Source organism: Neofelis nebulosa, chromosome 9 (genome assembly GCF_028018385.1).
Source record: "Neofelis nebulosa isolate mNeoNeb1 chromosome 9, mNeoNeb1.pri, whole genome shotgun sequence".
NCBI lineage: Eukaryota > Metazoa > Chordata > Mammalia > Carnivora > Felidae > Neofelis > Neofelis nebulosa.
This window is the reverse complement of record NC_080790.1, coordinates 123046357-123064415: the sequence shown is the minus strand read 5'-3', so window position 1 is coordinate 123064415 and position 18059 is coordinate 123046357. Positions and strand designations below refer to the sequence as shown.

The 18059-nt window shown below is 38.9% G+C and overlaps 1 protein-coding gene across 5 annotated transcripts in view; it reads left to right on the top strand.

Annotated features, from left to right (window-relative positions):
• Positions 1-18059, top strand: part of CHD6 (chromodomain helicase DNA binding protein 6) — a 209800-nt gene that overhangs the window by 30821 nt on the left and 160920 nt on the right. The window contains exon 1 of one of the 5 annotated variants that reach the window (XM_058685608.1): positions 6470-6494. The exons of the other annotated variants lie outside the window; for them this stretch is intronic. The gene's annotated coding sequence lies outside the window, so the exon portion shown is untranslated. Of the gene's footprint in view, positions 1-6469; positions 6495-18059 lie in introns of those variants that run through there. 5 annotated transcript variants of the gene reach the window in all.

Here is an 18059-nt window from a genome sequence, read left to right as displayed (position 1 = left end):
GATCATGACCTGAGCTGAAACCAAGAGTCAGACCTGCTTCACCAACTGAACCACCCAGGTGCCCCAGTTCTCTATTTCTTCTTAAATGAGTTTTGCTAGTTTGTGTCTTTTGAGGAACTTATATGATTCATCTAAGTTATGCAAATGTACAGGCATAAAGTTAATATTATTATTCTTTTAATTGTGTAGGCTCCCTAGAGATGTCTCCTTTTTGAGTCTTGATATTGGTAATTTGTGTCTTTTCTCTTTTTTTCTTGATGATTCTAGTTAGAGGTTTATCAGTTTTATTGATCTTTTAGAGACCTGGCTTTTGGTTTCGTTACTTTTTCTCTTTTTATTAAAACAATTTTAAGTTTATTTGCTTATTTTTTGAGAGAGAGAGCAAGCGAGCAGGGGAAAGCCAGAGAGATAGGGAGAGAGAGACTCCCAAACAGGCTCTACATTGTCAGCGCAGAGCCCAGTGTGGGGCTCGAATTCACAATCCACAAGGTCATGTGACCTGAGTTGAAATCAAGAGTTGAACGCTTAACCAACTGAGCCACCCAGGCACACCATGGTTTCATTACTTTTTCTCTTATTTTTTTTGTTCTCAATTACACTGATTTTTATTCTCTATTATTTCTTTCCTTTTACTTACATTGGGTTTACTGTGGTCTCCCTTTTTAGTTTCTTAAGGTAGAAGCTTAATTTATTAGATGCCTTTTTCTTTTATAATAATTTTTTAATGCTATAAATATTCCTCTAGGTATTGCTTTAGCTGGTTTCCATAAATTTTCATGTTATGTTTTGATGTTCGTTTAATACAAAATATTTTCTAATTTCCCTTATTACTTTTTGACCCAGGGTGGTTTAGAAGAGTGTTTTAATTCCAAATATTTGTGGATTTTCCAGATACATTCTTGTTAATGATTTCAAATTTAATTACTTTATGGTCAGAGAATATACCTTGGTAAAATTTCAGTTCTTTTAAAGTTGAGATTTGTTTTATGGCCAATAATATAGGTTATATTGGTGAGTGTCCCATGTACACTTGAAAAAAAAATGTGTATTCTTCTCTTGTAGGGTGGAGTATGCTATAAATGTTAATTAGGTCAAGTTGGTTGATAGTTTACCCATATCTCTGTATGCTTATAAGTTTTTTGTCTACTCATTTTATGGATTACTGAAAAAGGAGTGTTGACTTTCCAACTATAATATATGTGTACGTGTGTGTGTGTGTGTGTGTGTGTGTGTATAAAATTGTATATGTTTTGTTAGTTGCATATATTATGTATATATTTCCTTTGAGTTCCATCAGGTTTTGCTTCATATGCTTTTTTTTGTTTGTTTGTTTTATTTATTCTTGAGAGAGAGACAGAGACAGAACATGAGTGAGGGAGGGGCAGAGAGAGAGGGAGACACAGAATCCAAAGCAGACTCCAGGCTCTGAGCTGTCAGTACAGAGCCCGACACGGGGCTTGAACTCATGAGCCGAGAGATCATGATCTTAGCCAAAGTCGGATGCTCAACCGACTGAGCCACCCAGGCACCCCTGCTTCATATGCTTTGAAGCTCTGTGTCAGATGCAGACAAATTAAGGATTATTGTGTTTTTTGATAAATTAACTCCTTTATTATGTGAGTCATTCTCTTTATCTCTTTTAATATCCCTTCTGAAGTCTACTTTGATGTTAATGCTGACTCTCTGGCTTTATTTGGATTAATATTTGCACAGCATGTCTTTTTCTATCATTTTACTTTTAACCCATTTATGTCTTTAAAGCGGGTTTGTATGGAAAACATGTAACTGGGTCTTGTGTTAATCTGTGCCTCTTAATCGGGGTCTTTAAACCATTTACACTTAACATGATTATTGATATGTTTGGAATTAAATCTTTCATCTTGCTAGTTGATTTCTTTTTGTCCTGTCTGTTGCTCCTTTCTTTATTCCTCCTTTCAGGTGAGGGTTTTTAAATTCTCTTTTTATCTTTACTCTTGGTATATCAGTTATACCTCTTTAAAAAAATTTAGTGGCAACCCTAGGGTTTACAATATTTGTCACAGTCTACCTTCACATAATATACTAGTTCACATTTCACATACAACGTAAGATCCTCACAACACAGTATACTTTTAGTTTTCCCCTTCCATCCAGTGTGATGTTGTTGTCATACATTTTACTTTTACATATTTTATGAATCCACATTACACTGGTATTAATATTGCTTTGATATTATCTTTTAGAATGATTAAAAATATGGAAAAAGGGCCTCTTATATTTCCTTCCATTTTTATCATTTCTGGAACTGTTAATTTCTGTGTGTAGATCCTCATTTTTTCTGGTATCACATGCCTTCTACTTGAATAACTTTCTCGTAGGGCAGGTGTGCTAACATTGGATTACCTCAGCTTTTGTTTGTTTGAAAAGTCATTGTTTTGCCTTTGTTTTTAGAAAGGTATTTTTGCTGACTGTATAATTGTGAGTCATGAGTCATGAAGTACCCCCCCTCCCCGGCCCTTAGTACCTTAAAAGATTTCACCCCATTATCTTCTGGATTGTATAAATTCTGATGAATAGTCTGCTGAAAATGTAATTTTCTTCCTCAGAAGGTAATTTCTTTTTCCTCTGACTGTATTTAAGATTTCACTTTGACTTTTACTGTCAAGTATCTAGGCATATATTTTTTGTCATATTTATTTATTTGCTTACTTGTTTATATTTGTTCTGTAGGGTTCTCTAAGCTTCTTGGATCAGTGGTTTGATGATTTTAATTTTGGAAAGGTCTCAGCCATTTTTCTTCAAATGACATTTCTGCCTTGTTCCCTTCCCTTTCTGAGACTCTGGTTACATGTATATGATATCATTTGATCATATCCCAGAGCCCTTCAATGTTCTTTCTGTTGTGCACATGTCCCCTGCACACTTCTTTAACTCTCTGTGTTTCATTTTGGGTGATTTCTAGTGATTTGTCTTCAAGTTCATTAATTCTTTGTTTATATTGAGTGTTCTGGTGAGCCCAGCAAAGGAATTTTTCATCTCTGATAACTTTAAAAAAAAAGCATTTCTCTTTGACTCTATTTGATAGGCTTCATAACCTATCTTTCTGTTGAGATTTATAATCTGGGGGCTCCTGGGTGGCTCAGTTGGTTGAGCATCCAACTGTTGATTGGCTTAGGTCATGATCTCACAATTTGTGGGTTTGAGTCCTGCACTGGGCTCTGTGCTCATGGCGCGGAGCCTGCTTGGGGTCCTCTCTCTCTCCCTCTCTCTCGGCCCCTCCCTGCTTATTCTCTCTTTCTCTCAAGATGGATAAACTTAAAAAAAATTTACGATCTATTCATGCATATTGTGTACTAAATTCTTTAACTTAGTAATCATTGTTATTTTTAATTGCCTTAGTTACAACTTCTGGGTATCTCTCAGCCTGGTCCTCTTGATTGCTTTGTCTCTTTCCCCCACCCGCTTTGCTCTTTTGTGTATCTTTTTAAAAAATTTTTTAAGTAGTCTTCACACCCAGGATGGAGCCCAACTCAGGGCTTGGACTCACGACCCTGAGTTCAAGCCCTGAGCTGAGATCAAGAGTTGGAAATTTAACCGACAGAGCCACCCATTTGCCCCTATCTTGTAATTTTTGATTGACTGCTGGATATTATTTTAGAAGATTTAAGAGACTGAGGTGGACATCACATATTATTGTTGAGACTACTGTTACATTAAGGGTAGGTTTTGGGGGAGGGAAGTCATATTGTGTATATAGAATATTCAGGACCTATTTTAGGACTAGGAGTATAATTTTATATTTTTCAGTTATTATAGAATTTTGCACTTCTAAATCTTTTTCTTTTTGTAGCATCCGTAGGAGTTACTTTATCAGAACTTCTCCTTGTAATTTCTTTTTCCTTTATTTTGGCTTGCACTATATTTGAAACTCTTCCTTAGTTCTGTTGTCTTCCATAACAAATGACATTTGTTAACAGGTTTGTCTTTTCTCACTAGACTATAATTTCTTAAAATTAGGTAAGGGTGTTTGGGGTACCTGGATGACTCAGTCGTTTAAGCATCCAATTCTTGATTACAGCTCAGGTCATGATCTCCTAGTTCGTGGGTTTGAACTCCACATCATGCTCCATGCTGCCTGCTTGGGATTCTTTCTTTCTCCCTTTTTGTCTTTGTACCCTCTGCTCATGCACATGCACTTTCTTGCTCTCTCTCAAAATAAATACACTTTTTTAAAAAGTAGGTACAGTATCTTATTTATATTTGGATCTCTGTGGTCTTTCAATACATTTTAGATATGTCTTTTTAAAGTTAGAGTTGAAATTATGAAATGAATTTTATTTCTCAGCCAGAAATCCACACTGCCCTTCCCGCCACCAGTTAGTGGGAAGATACTCCATAGTCAGCTGTGATGTCTGTAAAAAATGCACTGGGGTGAGATATGAGGGCTGGCCATGTATGAATTTATGATGAGGTAGCTGTTACACAGGGAAGACAAACATTTTTCTCTACTGTTTTTCTTTTTCTTTTTTTTTAAGTTTATTTTGGGGAGAGAGAGAGAGAGAGAGTGAGGGAGCAGGGGAAGGGCAGAGAGAGAGTGGGTGAGATAGAAACCTAAGCAGGCTCTGAGCGGTCAACACAGAGCCTGCCTAACACAGACAGGGCTTGATCTCATGAACTGAGATCATGATCTGAGCTGAAATCAAGTCGGATGCCCAATCAGCTGAGCCACCCAGGTGCCCCTGTACTAGTTTTATGTGTTCTGTTTAAAAAAAAAAAAAAAAAAAAAAAAAAAAATTTTAATGTTTATTTTTGAAGAAGAGAGAGTATGAGCAGGGGAAGGGCAGAGGGAGAGGGAGTTACAGAATATGAAGCAGGTTCCAGGCTCCGAGCTGTCAGCACAGAGCCTGACGCTGGGCTCAAACCCCAACTCATAATCTTGTGACCTGAGCCAAAGTCAACGCTTAACCGACTGAGCCACCCTGGTGCCCTGTACTTTTTTTTTTTTAAGATTTTATTTTTTAAGTAATCTCTACACCCAACACGGGGTTCAAACTTAAAACCCTGTGATCAAGAGTTGCATGCCCTACTGGCTGAACCAGCCAGGTGCCCCTTTATGTGTACATTTTGTGACAGTAAGGTTTTGAGAGAAAATAGCAGTCTTCTGCTTCTCGGGTATCCTTTAGTAACCAGCCCAATGTTGAGCATACAGTAGATGCTCAGCAAATATTTCTTTACCAGATTTAATGATACTAATGGTTTTGGATAAAAGTTACTAACAGCTTTGCTTTTTCTGATTATCCCTAAAAATCTTTGAGTAATGATGATGGTGCTATTACTCCATTATTTACTAGCTCTGTTTTCTTTAGCAAGTTACTTAACATCCTGTGTTCTGCTTTTTTAAATCTATACAGTGGGAATAATAATGGTATCTATTTCATGAGATTATTATGATTATTAAGAAAATAATCCAGGGCCACCTGGGTGGCTTAGTCAGTTAAGCTTCTCACTCTTGGTTTCAGCTCAGGTCATGATCTCATGGTTTTATGTTTGAGCCCTGCATCAGACTCTGCGCTGGTGGTGCGGAGCCTTCTGGGATTTTCTCTTTCTCTCTCTCTGCCCCTCCCCAACTCGTGCTGCCTCTGTCTCTCCCAAATACTAAATAAATAAACTTTTTTTTTTTTTTTTTTTTTTTTTTTTATTTTTGGGACAGAGAGAGACAGAGCATGAATGGGGGAGGGGCAGAGAGAGAGGGAGACACAGAATCGGAAACAGGCTCCAGGCTCCGAGCCATCAGCCCAGAGCCTGACGCGGGGCTCGAACTCACGGACCGCGAGATCGTGACCTGGCTGAAGTCGGACGCTTAACCGACTGCGCCACCCAGGCGCCCCAAAACTTTTTAAAAAATAAAGAAAATAATGCAATAAGTGCTAGTTCTTGCATTCCAGTTTGTTATTCACAGTGCATGTTAAAAAGGTGAATCCAGTTTTAAGTTCTTACTAAGCTAAGTTCTTTCAGTAGGAGGACACTTAGTATCTTAAAACCATCTATCTCAGTGTGGATAAATGTAACTACTTCTCTGTTAATTAAGAAAATAACCTGGGGCGCCTGGGTGGCTCAGTCGGTTAGGCAGCCGACTTCGGCTCAGGTCACGATCTCGCGGTCCCGTGAGTTCAAGCCCCACATCGGGCTCTGTGCTGACAGCTCAGAGCCTGGAGCCCGCTTCAGATTCTGTGTCTCCCTCTCTCTCTGCCCCTCCCCTGTTCATGCTCTGTCTCTCTCTGTCTCAAAAATAAAAAAAAAAAAAAAAAAAAAAAAAAAAAAAAAAGAAAATAACCTTTGGTCTGAATATTTATAGTGCAAAGAGAACAAAGCTGAGTAGTTTTCTCCTCTACTGGCAATAATATATTGTATTGATTTACCCGCTCTCTTATCCTAGGGACAATGTGCCCTATTCCCAGTGGAATAAGATCAGTACAGAAATAGATTTCCCAGATCAGCCTTTTCTGCAACCAAAGGTACTTTATCTTATAGCTCATTTTCAACTATATATTAAAATTATTGGGGTGCGGGGTGGCTCAGTCGGTTAAGTGTTCGACTCTGGCTCAGGTCACAATCTCATAGTTTGTGAGTTGGAGCTCCATGTTGGGATCTGTGCTGTAAGCTCGGAGCTCAGAGCCTGGAGCTTGCTTCAGATTCCATGTCTCCCTCTTTCTCTGCTCCTCCCCAGCTCATGCTGTGTCTCTTTCTCTCAAAAATAAATAAACATTTAAAAAAATTAAAAATTATATTCATCTTTACCTTTAGGTATTATTTATTGTTGTTTATTTTTTATTTATTTATTTATTTATTTATTTATTTATTTATTTTTTATTTTTGGGACAGAGAGAGACAGAGCATGAACGGGGGAGGGGCAGAGAGAGAGGGAGACACAGAATCGGAAACAGGCTCCAGGCTCTGAGCCATCAGCCCAGAGCCTGACGCGGGGCTCGAACTCACGGACTGCGAGATCGTGACCTGGCTGAAGTCGGACGCTTAACCGACTGCGCCACCCAGGCGCCCCCATTGTTGTTTATTTTTATAGAGTTGTCTTCTTTTTTACCACCATTGTTGATCAAATTATAATTATGTTTATTTTATTTTTTTTTTATTTATTTTATTTTATTTTTCAACGTTTTTTATTTATTTTTGGGACAGAGAGAGACAGAGCATGAACGGGGGAGGGGCAGAGAGAGAGGGAGACACAGAATCGGAAACAGACTCCAGGCTCCGAGCCATCAGCCCAGAGCCTGACGCGGGGCTCGAACTCACGGACCGCGAGATCATGACCTGGCTGAAGTCGGACGCTTAACCGACTGCGCCACCCAGGCGCCCCTAATTATGTTTAAATAGATATGTAAAGCCCAGAAGGAATCGTAGAAGGGTGATGATAGCCTGGTGAGAGTTATTAAAAATATTTGACAGACAGTTGCTGGGAAAATATTTTTAAGGCTGGAATGGTACAATATTCTGGATTCACAGTTTTACTTACCTAACAAGAAGCAGTACAAAACACAGTCGTGGATCAAAGAGGATTACTCTTTGGATAGCTTTGGTGCCTGTATCACTGAACCCCTTTATTAGGTTAGTAGTTAGGACGTTCGGACAGTATCCTTTTCTGTAAATGCAGTACACTCCTATATCTGGGACAACGATAATTATTCATGTATTTTTCACATTTTGGAATGAAATAGGTGACAAATTTGATCCACAGATCTGGTATAATTAGGTAATGTATTGACTATTCTGATAGCAAGTATGAGGTGATACTAGCACAGCATGAACTATGTTAGGAGGAATGGGAGTGGGGAAGCCATTGGAAGAAAGGGGGTTGAAATAAATCTTTTTTTAACACAGTGAAATTTTTTTATTGTACCAAATATTATTTCCTGAATTTGGAAAACAATATTTATATAAATGGAGAAACTGAAAAGTATAAAGAGACTAACTGCCAAAGACTTAGAAATACATGCACCCCATTAAAAAATACAGTTGACCCTTGAACAATGTCGGAGTTAGGGGCCCTGACCCCTCAACGGTCAGAAATCCATATATACCTTTTGACTCTTCAAAAAAAACTTAACCAGTAATAGCCTACAGCTGACTGGAAGCCTTACTGATAGCAGTTGATGAACACGTTTTGTGTGTCACATGTGTTACATGCTGTATTCTTATAGTGAAGAAAATGTTACTGCAAAAATCATAAAGAAGAGAAAATATGTTTACAGTACTATGCTGTATTTATTGAAAAAAGATCTGCGTATAAGTGGACTGTATATAACTGCGTATAACTGTTCAAACCCATGTTGTTCAAAGGTCAACTATAGATGTTTTGGTAGTCAGTTTCCTTGAATAACTTTTCTCAGTAAAGGAGGCTGAAGAGTTCAGTTTGGTACCAGGACATCTTGTTGACACCTTGGTAATGGAACATTGCCTAATGGAAAGCACACCTCCACGGGAATGTTGTAGAATTTCTGCTGACAAAAGAAATCTGTCCTAAGTATCTCGCAGACAGTCTTTAGAGGCCACTACTGTCAGCTTTTTTGTGTTTGTTTTACACACAGGCTTTCTGCAAGTTTTCATGCCTCATGGATGGATGGTAGCCAAACTTAGATTTGGTTATGAATTCCTGTTTCTTCTTTCCCTTTAACCTTTAAAAAATGTTTTATTATGGAAAATTTCAAATGCACACAAAAGTAGAGAGAATAATATGATAAATTCTCACACCATTCTTTTTTTTTTTTAATGTGTCCCTTCTGACTTTCTTTGTGACCTATTTTAAAGAAAATTCCAGACAACCTATTATTTCACTTAAAACTATTTTAGTGTGTGTATGTCTGTTGGATCTGGACTGTATAGAAAGGCACATTATCATACCCAACAAATTCCTTATAACCTAATTCCTTAATATTCTCTAATACTGAATCTCCTCCCTTGATTTTCTCAGAAATGTCTTTTTACAGTTAACTCTTTGAATCAGGTCCGAATAAGGTCTACCTAATGCATTTGACTGATAACATCTCTTTAATTCAATCTTTTAAAATCTATACTATATCTTTTTTTTTGGTTATGCCATTTATTTATTGTAGAATCTAAGTTGTCCCCCTACCCCACATCATGGATTTTGCTGATTGTGTCCTTGTGTTGTGTAACATGTTACTTTTTTTCCATATTACCTATAAACAGGTAGTTAGATTTGGAGGCATACTTGTTCACATTGGTAGGCCATAATGTTTGATTGTCCTACTTTGTATCCTAATTGATTGATTGATGGGCTCATTTGGCATAGCTTTGTTGTCAGGTGTGTTTCCCCATTTGACCAACAAAATCCATAGGGTGACATTCTGACAACCTATAGATTTCCAGGTCTGTTCACCTTCTAGCTAATGGTCTTAATTTAATAATCATTGATGATTATGGCCTGAATAATTTATTTCACTATTGTTAACATTTTAAGAAGACTTGAGTAACTTGTAGAAAAGGAAAGGAAATTTTTTTAAGAATTAAAAAAAAATGCAAGCATACTGTGAAGTGTCTGGAAAATTAGTTTATGCCAAGTATGTTTTTCTCTGATTATGGCTTATAAAGGACCTGTTGTGTAGGAAAGAATGTTTAAAAGTTATGTGTTTAGCTAAATTTAATTACCCTCTATTTGTTTTTGAATGAGTTGTCCTTAAAAGGTTTTATGGGAACAGATTTTGAGTTAGACTCTTGCTTTTGCATTATTATGCGTTTGTGAAATATTTTTATCTATGTTGGGTCTTGCTCCAAGTATAGTAAAGTTCTAAGGTTACTTTGGTTGGGGATTATGGGTCATGAATCCACATAGGTCACTTGAATTCATGTAGGTCATTTTTTCTCATTGTTGTGGTAACATATTTCTTTTGTAAGCTTGCCTAGAAGGCTGTTTGTTGTGTGGTATCAGTAGAAATAGTTGACATTATAAAGGACTTCTTGTGTGCCAGACGCAGTACTTTGTAATTTGCATGTACTGATTTGTTTAATCCTCACATGATTATCCCTGTTTTATATATGAGGAAACTGAGGCAGAGAGATTAAGTAATTTGCCCAGGTCACACAGCTAATGAATGGCAAGGGCCAGGATTTGGGCCTAGACAGTTAAGTTGTAGAATTTGTGTTCTGCTGTAGCAGAAGGATAGAGTGGATCGTGTAGTGTCTCTATTACTAGAAAAATGCCTCAAGTGTACCTACTAGTCCTGGAGAATAATTTATTTGTATTCATATATAAATAATCTGCATATATGTGTGTATGTTGTTTGCTTGTGTGTGTATCTATACAGAGAGAGACACACACTTATGTCTACGTGGAGGAGCAGACATGTAGAATTTTCCCTTAAGGAAGGTCTTTCTTACCCTAAGAACGTTTTTTTGAATCTCTTAACTTTAGATGGAGGTGGAAGCAGCCCCCTGACTCTTGTATTATCACCTGGGGTAGAAGGACTTATGAGGTCAGAAGAGATGGCAAGGTCACAAGGGTAACCTAGCAGACAGCTTGAGATCACAGATTCACACAAGATACTACTCTGGCTTTGGACCCTTTTTGCCCTGAAGTTCAGGCTGCTTGCTCTCTAAACATCCATCCAGATCTTACCTACACAATTTCAGGTTGGTTATGGAGCGGAAAGCCATATAGCTAGTATTCAACACCATGGAAACAATTTTTCAGATTCTCCAAATCATAATAAATAGCAGTGATAGGTCTCGATTATAGAACCAAGAGTCAGGAGGCAATGTATATACAGACTGTCTTGTCCCAAGTGTGTCTCTGCTCTTTGCTAAGTAATTTTTTTTTTTAATTGAGGTAATGGGTCTCATATTTTAACAAACTTCAATAATTCTCTTCACCTCTTTTGCTGTCCTTCATTCTATTTTTACTTTAGCAAGTGAATTTATTATTTCTACTGAATGTCATTCTAGATGGGAATAATGAATAATTTGAACAGTCGTGTTCTTTCACAAGAAAATCTCTACCTTTCTCTGTTTTTATGTTTGAATTGTCCTTGTTTTGGGGCGCCTGGGGGGCTCAGTCGGTTAAGTGGCCAACTTCGACTCAGGTCGTGATTTCACGTTTGTGGCTTCGAGCCCTGTGTTGGGCTCTGTGCTGACACTTTAGAGCCTGGAGCCTGCTTCAGATTCTATGTCTCCCTCTCTCTCTGCTCTGTTTCTCTCTCTCAAAAATGAATAAACACATTAAAAATTTTTTTAAAAATTGAATTGTGTTTGTTTTGTATTAGTCTGATAAGAGGTTAATGTGTATGAATAAAAAAATGACTAGATCCTCAAGAATCTGAACATTGTTGTAACAGTCTGATGGTTTGAGCAGTTGGATATCACTGATAGGGATGTGTTACACAGAACTAATGAGGAAGCTTCCGCAGGTCAGGAGCCAAAAGAGATGGATTTATCTAGTGTCTTTTAGTCTGTGTTTGAAGCTTCAAGCAGTTATGTGCCAGTGGTAAAATTTAATAGAAAAGGCCTCATGGGACTGATTCTCTAGGCAAAAGAGAGGAGATGGACTTACAGACAACATGTTGCTTAATTTTATTTATTCTAGTTACAGATTCAGATGTTGACACTGTATATAATTTTGGTAATCATTGCATCCTTAATTTTTCCCAAATTTGGAGAATTTCCTGAAGTACTTAACATGTTTCATGCCTTCTAACAGAAGGTTTCTAACAGAAACCTTTCCTGAATCATCTTTTTTTTTTTTTAAGTTCATTTATCTTTTTTGAGAGAGAGAGAGAGAGCATATGCACACAGGCACAAGTGTGAGTGGGGGAGGGGCAGAGTGAGAGCGAGAGTGAGAGAGAGAGAGAGAGAATCCCAGGCACTGTCAGCATAGAGGGAGAGAGAGAATCCTAATCTCCGCGGTGTCAGAGCCCTGTGTGGGGCTCGAACTCCTGAACCATGAGATCATGACCTGAGCTGAAGTCAGACACTTAACCAACTGAGCCACCCAGGCGCCTGCCCCTCCTGAATCATCTTCTTGATGTCAGTGCAGCCTTTCCTTTTTAGTAAGGTTTTCTTGGTGCGGTTGGAGAAAGAATTTCTTTCTTACGCACCTGGAGAATGGAGAACTCAGTAAAATAGAGGACATAGTAATGTTTGCACAGGATTCATTTTCTGTAGTTTTTTTCCTCTTGGTATGTAGTTATTCTATATACTGAGGTCATAGATTTATAGGATTTTAGGGCGTAGGATCCTTAGGAGAGGGCTTTCCAAATCTTGGGTCAGTGCTTTCATTTTATAGTAGAAGAGACCGTTAGTTCTTCAGTTTCATTGGTGACTGTCCTGCATATCTTCTCTTGTTGGTTGATGAGTGAAGTGACCATCTCCTTGGAGATGTGAGAAGCCGTAAAATGAGAGGGGCCACTTTGAGACATGGTTGAATTTGGTGTACTAGAAATTCAAGATGAATATTATGTTGGGCATATAGGGTTGTGTTAAAAAAGACCAGCTAAACATGCCTGTCAGCTGATTCCAGTATGGGGGCTAAACTGTGCTCTGGGAGCTTGACCTCTCGTGTCTGGTCTGTACAAGTGGGGCCTCTGCCTTGGCACCAGTCCCCTGAATGGGCGGTCCCACCGGAGCAGTGGGGGTGGTTTCACTTGGCATGTGGGACATGAACCAGCAGCAAGTGCATATGTGAAGAAAACCTGAGGTTTCTTTCCACAGAGGTATTGATGTTTGTGTAAATATATTTTTTCTTAACTGTCTTGTAAACTCTTTTCTTGGTTCCCATAATTTTAAAGATTGTTTCTTAATGGGCTTACAAGAGAAACAGTCACATCATAAATAATAATTCTGTATCTTTCTGTCAAGTTTGTACATCTCATACTTTTCTCCCATATTCTCTGGAATGTCCAGAGCAACTCTTGATGGATGACATCCTTGTCTTTTTCCCGACTTAATAGGGTGGCCTTGGACATTTCACCATAAGATTTGACTTGGTTTCAGATAGATATCTGTAAGTGATGATAACTACTTTAACCAGATAAAGTATCTTAGTTCCACTTTTGACTTCGCAAATTAAGGAACATACAGAACTTAGAAAGTTCAGGGGATAGCAGAAAATATATGAGATATTAAATAATATTAAGTATCTGGGGATATTTGTCCTAAAGAAGAGGAAACATAGGATGATTTCATTATCCTCACATAGAGGTAGGACCTATGCTGGCAAACTGAAGCTTCCAGATCAACTCTGAGAAAATGGTCTAAGCTCTGGGCATGTCACCGGATGTCCCTATGTATACTTTCACTGGTGACCATGGTATAGAAGCAAGAACAAACAAAAGCACTGCACTCTTGAATCTGAAGACGAGCTCCCTTCCTCCTGTGACATCCCTCCAGTGCCCTCTACTGGCCAAGATTAATGTCATGTTATCTGTCAAGGAGAAATATTTCAAGAGCCCTGTGTGTTATCACAGAGCAGGTACTGAAGGGTGAATTTGGAGTTGAGAGGCAATAAATTAATAACTAGCACCAAAGCCGGATACAAGAGTATGCACTATATAATTCCACTTTTATTAGATACAGAAGCAGGGAAACGAATCTATACCGTTAGAAGTCAAGATAGTGGTTACCCTTGGAGAAAAGTAGTAGTGACCAGAAAAGAGCATGGACGAGCCTTTCGTTGTGCTAATAATGTTTTTTGGATGTGGATGCTGGTTACATGGGTGTGTTTGTGCAGATTAGTACTTTTTTTTTTTTTAGTGTGTATTATATACTTTGATAGAAGTTAAAATGTGGTATAGTTTAATTCCAAAAGTAAAAGCTTAAATACAAGATCCTGTCTAGAATAGAGGAAATACAAAATAATACTGGGTAACTCACCCTTTTCTTATTTTTAAAAACTTGCTTGAGGGTTGTTCGTCTTAAAATTGAAAAATCTGTCACTGTTCTTTCAGCAGAAGTATTCAGCAGACTACCTTTCTTTTCATTTGGGATCAAATTGTTAATGCTGAGGCTGCCGATAGAGCAACTTCCACTTCCTCTTGTTGCCATTCTTCTTACTGATTCTTTGAACAGCAGCTTCTTAGTTTTTTTATGGTGTTTCAGATGCAGTGTAAATAAAATACCACTGTTCTCCTCTGTAAACATTATCTTTGCTTTAACCTCTGTCATGATGCGCCCTTCTTGTCACTGCTGACAAATCACCAGATCCTTCTTTCCTGGCTGAGAGATTGGGAGGCCCACAATGGTAACTTCCACATAGGGGTGAATAATGATAACTGTAGATGGTTGATTCAGGAATTGGTGGTAGGACAGACTCAGCACGTGGCTTTTAAAACCTCTAAACGGAAGCAGCTTAGTACTATGGTTTGATCAGGAGTAGTAACTGGGCACAGAATGGAAGGAATCCACCAGGTTAGGAGCTGAACCTGGATCTAGGAGGTAGATAGGGAATCTGGACAGGAGGCACATTCCCAGAAAGCAAAGGGTGCTAAGAAACTCTGCAATACACTGTGGATAGAATTTAGGGTGAATTTTGTTTTTTTAATTTTTTTTTTAATTTTTTTAACGTTTATTTATTTTTGAGACTAAGAGAGACAGAGCATGAACAGGAGAGGGGCAGAGAGAGAGGGAGACACAGAATTGGAAGCAGGCTCCAGGCTCTGAGCCTTCAGCCCAGAGCCTGACGCGGGGCTTGAACTCACAGACTGCGAGATCGTGACCTGAGCCCAAGTCGGATGCTTGACCGACTGAGCCACCCAGGCGCCCCTAGGGTGAATTTTAAAGTGGGGCTAGTTATTTAAAGCCCAGTTGTTATTAAATTAAAGTGAATGACAGTAATAGACTTGGAATTACCTACCTACTTTTGTGTGCAGAGTTTGAGATCTCCACATTGATAGGATATGAGGTTGTTTTCATGCTTTGAATGGCTGGTAGTACCCTTATCTAATGAGGCTTTGGCCAAGGCAAGAGTTACCAGAAACATGTAACACAGAAGGCTGAGAACCTAGAGGTATTCCCTTGCAAAAATTGTTCCCTTGTATTTTTTGACCCTAAGTCATTTGAAGGTGAAGGGAATAAAATAGTGTATGGTGAAACTAGCCTTTCATTTATAAATTCAGGCCATGTACTTACAGGTATTGACTGTATCATAGGCCCTGTTCTAGGCATTGGGGACTCCAAGGTGAATCTGATGCAGTCCCTAGGCCCTCTGGGTTATTATTTTGTATTCGTCTCTTTGAGGGCCGCCTTTATCATACTGGTCTGTGACCTACAGCTTTGTCACCAACTCCTTTAGGATTCTCTTGAGCCTTTCAGATCTTATACTTGGATTTCATATCCAGGCAAATGAGTTTCCTGACTTTACTGACTTCATTTTATTACTAGTCTGGGCTCATACTGTCTCACTGATAAAGGGCTTCATTTGCAAATTTAGCATTTTAAAGAAAGGGTACCGATGGATGACTGAAGGTAGGAATCTCATTCTGCACATATACTCCAGAGTGACAGTTTGGAAATTTTCTGTCCTCCAAACTGGTCATCTGTATGTAGAACAATCTGCAGTCACATCACTACAGCTGGTTCTTAGTGCTGATGATGGAAGGGGGCATTGGAATGGGAAGTACAAACATAATACCAGCACGGGATTTTGGGTATTAAGAAGTTTATATTTCAAAATGGTTGTCTTTTGATCTGGAAATCGATACCGTTTGCCAAGTAAACTAAGGCCCTTCTCTGCGGCTTTCTTGCTCATTCTGGTATGATTCTGACATCTCTCAGACCAGTCCTCCTAAAACAGTGCCACTGAGTTGTACTTCCAGGTAAGCCATGATTTAGGTGTGAGAAGTCATTGTAGTTGTTTTAACAATATGTTGTTTGCTAATATGTTACTTTGAAATAGATGGCTCCATCTATACCAATTTGTAATTAGGTGAACCACACACAGTGTAGATGGTGTTCAGATTTTAGTCAGTTGGCTTGACTTGCCTAAGGTGGTTTCTTGACTCTTCTGCTACTGCTTGCAGTTTCTGCTCTCAGTGTGGTCCCACCAGCTTTGGAGAGCCAGAACATTTTGTTGTCAAGGGATTCCTGATGCCAGCCGCCCACCGCGCCATTCGGCCAGTGTTGTCTGTGCTTGCTTTTGCAAGAACTTTTTACACGGGGCTCGTTCACACAACACCTTGCTTTCCGTGGCCCTCCCCCCTCCCCTTGCAGCCTGGTTCTGCATTTATCCCAGCCCTCTCTTCTTTTAGATTTTGGGGAAGGAGGAGTTGAGAGGGGGAGAGGATTGGAGAATGGTTTCATCTTTTAAAAATTCATAGCTTAAAAAATCCTTTTCAATTCCTTTTAAATGCTTAGACCTAAGGGAAGTGCAGGAGGTGCCAGAGTTGAACAGCTTTTAGGGACTTTAATGGCTGTGGACTCCATCAGGGACAGCCTCCTCCTGGGTTTGCAGCTGGCCATTTTGTGTGCGGTGTGCAGATTAGGTTTCAGGATTTCACCTTAAAGGTGGAACATAAAGGAAATGTGTGTCAGATTCAGAACCCGGCTTTTGTCTTGTCTTTACACAACAGAAAAAAAACTCTTTGGAAACATGTTGACACTTTATTTATTTTACTTTAAAACAGCAGAGTTGTAGAAGTAGGGGGAAAGCCCATCTTTTTAGTTTTAGGAATTCTGAAAATGTAGGTGATTGGATGTTTTTAGATTATAGCTTCGTTTGCACTTGGGCTGGCTCTTTTGTTTCCTGTAGAATAAAGAGTGCTGAGCCTGGATGATCATAAATACGTGATTTTCTTTTATTATTTATCCCAAAGTACAAACTCTGCTGAGGATTGTCTGTATTATAATTCTGTTAATGTGTTTACTTTGTCCCCCGCTGTCTTGGATAGAGCTATCAGATAGACTTTATTCCTTACTATAAATTACTCCAAAACAAATTTACGTAACAATTCAGAATTCAGATAGAAGGCATTATGAAAGTAGATAAAGAATTTAAACAGAATTACTTGCAGTTATCTATCCCTGAAGATTTTATCTATGTTTATCATATGAATTACTTCATGAACTATTTTGCCCTTGTATGTAATGTTATCTGAAGGGTCCATCCATCTTCTCTAAAAATGTGCTTTAACAAGTCTTCTTGAAAGACAGTTTGATCAAGCTGTTTTAATTGCTTCCTCTTCACCCTGTGGGTGGATCAAAGTCGTCCTATGCTGTTGCCTGCTTACCTCCCCGCCCCTCCCCTTCATGGACTTTCCTTTTTTCCTTTTCTAGACTATTGTAATTTATCTGTGGAATATCTGTCTAACCTCTGCCTACTCTCTGAGTACCCCAAATAGAACATCTCCAAATCCTGACCTCTCACTTATGCTATTTTCATTTGCCTTTCATTTGCTCAAGGCAGCTCATTGTAGTGCTGAGAGCTGAATTGGAACCCAGGAAATCCAATTCTTGTACTTTGGAATAATTGTGAGCCTTTGGGTCATCAGACTCCTCTGACCCTTAGTTTCCTGTCTTAAGATAAAAGGATTGCATTGCCTGAGCTTTAAATTCCTTCCCCAGTCCTTCAAACTTATGTCCAAAATAGAACTCCATCTCCTCTCCCAAATGGTGGTTTTTGTCCCTGTTCTGCAAATGAAGAAACTGAGACCCAGGGAGATTGAATCAGTTGTACAAATCATACAACCCTTGTGTTCAGAATTTAGATATCTGCACTCCCTGGTCTCCAGGTGTTCCTGTTCCTCCAGAACAGGCATTAGAGTGTAACGAGTCGAAAGGTCTTGTGTTACTTGGTGAGGCCTCTTGAGAATGAAATTGGTGTGTCATTTGTTAAATCCTTTGTCTTCCCCCAAAGGTTATAGCTTGAATTTTCAGGGCTCTGAACCTTGAGTGGGCTCTGCTGTCACGAGATTGGTTTCTTCAGTCCTGTGTTCACAGATGTGATCATTCCTGATCCGGATCAGTTGACATGAAGGCGTAGGGTCTAATGATAAACAAAAAAGTACCGTCAGGTTTTCCTTTGCAGTGTGATATTTGATACAGCTCTGGTAGTGCCTGGCTGC